This window comes from Rhagoletis pomonella, unplaced genomic scaffold, assembly GCF_013731165.1.
Source record: "Rhagoletis pomonella isolate Grant_MI unplaced genomic scaffold, Rhpom_1.0 Rhpom_scaffold_00003, whole genome shotgun sequence".
Classification (NCBI taxonomy): domain Eukaryota; kingdom Metazoa; phylum Arthropoda; class Insecta; order Diptera; family Tephritidae; genus Rhagoletis; species Rhagoletis pomonella.
This window is the reverse complement of record NW_023458557.1, coordinates 77,160,910-77,165,838: the sequence shown is the minus strand read 5'-3', so window position 1 is coordinate 77,165,838 and position 4,929 is coordinate 77,160,910. Positions and strand designations below refer to the sequence as shown.

The window sequence follows — 4,929 nt, the reverse complement described above, 5'->3', positions numbered from 1 at the left end:
GAAAGATGAATACTAAAATGAAGACGAAGATGAAAACGAAATAGATGAGCGTGAAGATGAAGATTAATATTAAAGTTGAGATTAATTTTAGGATTAAGATAAAGATGAATGTAAAAATCAAGATTAAGGCAAAGACAATGGCAAAGTTTCACTTCTTCCGCCCGTAAAGACTGCACGCACCTTATTTTTTTAATTGATGAAGTAGTTACTCCTTACCTCGACATTTGCAAAAGCTAAGTAAGAAGGAAATGCAAGAGCAACAACGGAAACAGTGTGGTCGACCACTAAGCCTGTTGCCGTTAATGAAAAAAGCCATTCGTTTGCTGGCTTTCGGTGTTTTCATCGAAGGAAACGAGAACACAAAACCAAAAACACCCACAATAACAACAAACCACGCGAGTTGCATAACAATACTTCGCATGCTGCAAACTCAAGTGCGTGTTTTGCTGTAATGGAACTCATCGCCTCCCAAACACCTTACCGATAACAGAAAGCTGTCGCACGCCTGCACTATGCCAAGGCTGAGAAAGTGTAAGCGCATTGTTAGTGTTGCTCACACAGCAAACAATAGCTGCTGGCAACGACATGCTGCCAACAAAAAACAAAAAACAAAAGATATAAAAAAACAACAATCACACCAACAGTAATCAACGTAAAAGCAGGCGCGCCTAGTTGCATATCAGGTGGCTGACTGTCTGAAGCACCTGCTTACTGCCATAGATGCCTAGTTGCACGAAACTAGACTAAAGAATTATACTGCTCTTGTTGTTGCTATTATTTCACTGCTCCCCCTTGTTGTTGTATGGCAGTATTTTAGGCGGCTAAATCGCGTAAAACTCGAGCTCTGAGTTGTTGTGGTAAATTTCGGTGCAACATTTTCATTTTACACCAGCAAAAAACGGCGGCGGCAACACAACGAATTTGCAAAAGCAACACAGACAGCACAGCAACAAACTGTCGGGCGTTGCATGCAACCAAGCTGACAGAGCAGCAAAGGCGCGAACTGGAGCAAAACGAAACATCAACGAAAACTATTTTTTTTTCTACTTCCTTTTTTGTTGTGACACGCTTTTAGGCGCATTCGAGCTGGAATTCGTAGCGCCATATATGTATGTATGTATGTAGCATGTGGAGCAGATTTCGCGTGCGCCCGCGTAAGTGTGTGTGTGTGTGTGCAGGCGCTTGTTGACCACATTTTGTGATTTTCGGCGATTGCGATTTGCAGCGGTCGCGACTTGTAATTTAAGAAATCGGCGAAAAGCGAATTTGTTCGTACCGTGCCGTTGCCATTGCTGTTGCTGTTGTTGCTCCATACGTGTAGCAACTCCATTGCAGTTCATGTTGTTTTTGCTGCCTTCTGCTCTGTGGTTGCAACAACAAATGTTGTTTACTGTTGTTGCTTGCTGATGCTTCCATTCTGTGTTGTTGATTTGTTGCAGTCTTTAGCATGTTTGCCGCAAAAGTGCTTAGTGCTGAAGCGTCGGGTGCAATCAGCAAAACAACAACAACAACAATGAAAGTACAACGGCTATAGCTATGTGGCACTACTTTGCATGCTGATTGTACAATTTGTTTGCTTGTACTTTGGTTTTTGTTACTATCGTTTTTTCGCGCATTTCGCTCAACCAGACCCTCGTTATTGTTATTGTTCTTGTTGTTGTTGTTTTCATCGTCTGCAACGTTTTTTGCTGCCACCTTTGTCTCGCGCCTGACTGCCGGCGGTGGGTGGTAGCCAAATAATGTCTAAACTAATTGCATTTGTTGGTGCTTTTGGCGATGCGAGTGTTTGCATTCTTTTAGGCGTGCCGCAAACAGCATTTTGCGATACCGTTGCTGTTGTGGTTGCAATTGCAGACACAAACACATACATATGTATATACGTAGGTAGTTTACACAAAAGGAACTGTAGGCTTTAAGGCTCTGCCAGTGTTGCTGTTGTTTATGACTGCATCGACTGCTTGACTAAATAAATTCGAACCACATTTTTGATTCGTCTGTGGCATACTAGAAAATTTACATATTTCAAAGGATATCAATGCACATTCAATTTTAAAAGATGTTATTTCAACTTCTTTGAATTTAAAACTAGATAATGGGAAATAAGGAAACACCGTAAAAAAAATGGTTGAAAGTACCTTTTATTTCATTGCAGTAGAGGTCTAAAAATAATTCACCACCAAAATCTTAAATTATGATAAAAAAAAACTGAGAATCGGGATATTGGTCAAAAACCGGTCATAACTGACTCTGATAATTTTATGCTCCTTTAAGAGCGGAAAAATAAAAATATTACAAATATTTTTAGGGTCCAAAACGCCTACCAAATAAGTTTTCATACTACCAAAATTTTGGTCATCATTAAAAAGAGATTTCTTGAATTTACGTGGTTTCTAGCTACACAAATTAGCAGCAAAAACTAAAACTACACATAATATTGTTTACAGTATTGGCTAACCATTCATACCAATTTTTAAGGCTAAAGAAAACAAATTCGGGCCTTTAAATAAAAGAATTAACGTATTGTATAAAAAACTTTAGTAAAAAATATAAATACCTTTGAGATTAATTCAGTTCATATCAAACTTTTTTTTTTTGGTGTGTGTGAAAACGCAAAATCAGACATTTTATGCATACCGATAAAAAATATCCAAATCTCTTTCAATTCACTCACCCTTTTTTACCAATAAACTCACACACTTAGAAAAAATCATATCCTTAAAACAAAAAAAAAAGAATCCTTATTTTAGAGTTACTGTTTATTACTTAATATAAACAAAAAATTTTCAGGTTCGTGCTAAAAGTAGAGCATCCTTAATTTGAGTAGGTAAATTTACTCAATAATATTTTTTTTAAATAATTTTGAATTTTGTCAGTGCTGTTAAGACAAAGTTAATTGCTTTCCTGGCAAATGTCGGCTGTGATGTCGTGAGAAGACTACTGCTTCTGGTTCTGAAATCGCAGGTTCGAGTCCGGTTGGAGGTGGTTAGAGTAAGGTAAGTCAATTATTTCAACTTAACATATAAATTAAAAATTTTAAAATTAATTTCATATATGGAAAAACTTAAATACTCAATTACGATAAAAACTAAATTAAATGCTTTTTTTTAATACAATTTAAAAAATTACAATTAAAAAAATAAAAACATTTAAAAACAAGTGCTCTGTGACTCGAACCTTGCATCTCTCGACTAGCACTCCAGAGCTTTTCTCTGCCGGCCATTGCATTGAGCATTACGAGCAAAATGACATACTTATTCCTTTCACGGGGGATGAAATGGCAAGTAAAATCTTCCTAAAAATTAGGGAATTGTGTTTTCCTTAAACTGAGTCAAATCCTTTACTCATATTAAGGCAGCCATGTCATTGGAGCCATTTCAAGGTAATATTTCCTTAGAATAATATACTTTTTTCCTATCATCAAGGAATTTTTTTTTTTAGTGTAGAGATATGCCCATATGTATTATCAAATTATTTTCTTGCAACTAGGTTTTTTTATTAATAGATATTTTTTTTTTTGTTATGACACATCCCTTCAGGGAGAAATTATCAATTGTTAAAAATAACCAACTTTTAGTTAGCTTTTTGGTGGGATTTCGATAAATACCTCACTTTTGATTAGCTACGACAAAACCATTTTAAAGTGAGTTGTAAAGTCGTGCAGAAGTCATGCAGACCCAATCGGGAGTTTGTTTTCTTTACAAAATTCTTATTTCAAAATCCTCATACAAAAACTGCTTTGAATACATTTAAAAAATATTTTGTGTCCGAAAGTAGTTAGTTACCAGTTAGTTGACATATAATGCAGAGGTATCCAGAACTCACTTTTCTACGGTCATCGCCTGCATATGTGCATACATTCATGCGTTTGCTGCATCCTCATGAACACTATTTGAAGGTAGAACTAATCAAGCCTTATACAACCCCAACAAAACCGCAGTCCCTAACATCGCCTCGGTGGCGCAGTAGGCAGCGCGTAAGTCTCATAATCTTAAGGTCGTGAGTTCGAGCCTCACCCGGGGCAGTCAATTTTCTTTCTCTTTAAATTTGTTTTTCTTTACACGCACGTAATTTTATTTTATTAAACAAACTTTTACTAAGCAAAACTCCATGCAATTAATATTTAAAACAAGAAATGTAATGAACTAAAATCAAATAATTAGGGGATTTCCAAGTCTTCAACTTTGTAACAACTGATGGAAAATACACACTAGTTTGGGTTTTTTTGTTCCGCGGATGCCACTATCCAATTACTATGTAGAATCGCGCGCTGATTTCGAGAATTGAGTTAATTTTATTCTATGGACAAGTTTTCGAGATATTTTCAATTTAATCATGTATTTTATGAACTAACTGAACAATCGTTATGCGAAATATGGCAAATAAAAGCCAACGAAATTCTTGAGGAACATTACCTTTGAATAGACCTGTTAGTTTCTGAGAAATTAATTAATCATTCCAATTTGTTTGTGTTTTTGATGAAAAAATTAAAAGAAATTATACTTTAGCAGGAGAAAAACGAAAAAATAACGAACTTTTTGTAAATTTTTCGCTTTTGTATAAAAGCCTGCTCAAATCAAAAACAATCAAAAACAAATCAAAAGTCCCAAAATTAATTCTTATCAAGGGAATTTTCGATGACAACACTGGTCAAAACGGCCAGCAGTTGTCTATTGTATAAGTAAGCAAACAAGGCAAGCGGGCTTGGCGTCCGCGGTAGCTGAGTGGTGAGATCTGCGTACTACAAGTATGTAGGCTCTAGGTTCGATACTCGATTGGGGCGGTGGCAAAAAATTTTTTTATTCATTTTATTTTACTTTTTTTATTTTGCCTTATTTTATTTCACATTATTTTATTATGCATAAATTAGTTAATTTAAATTTTTAGAGTCTAATTTTATTAAAAAAGTCAACAACAACTAAATGAAAACAA

The 4,929-nt window shown here is 35.5% G+C and overlaps 1 non-coding gene across 1 annotated transcript; it reads left to right on the top strand.

The window, feature by feature from the left end:
- The first annotated feature begins 3,948 nt into the window (after positions 1 to 3,948).
- Positions 3,949 to 4,021, top strand: Trnam-cau. Its single transcript has one exon. It is a non-coding gene; the product is annotated as a tRNA-Met (tRNA).
- The last annotated feature ends 908 nt before the right edge of the window (positions 4,022 to 4,929 follow it).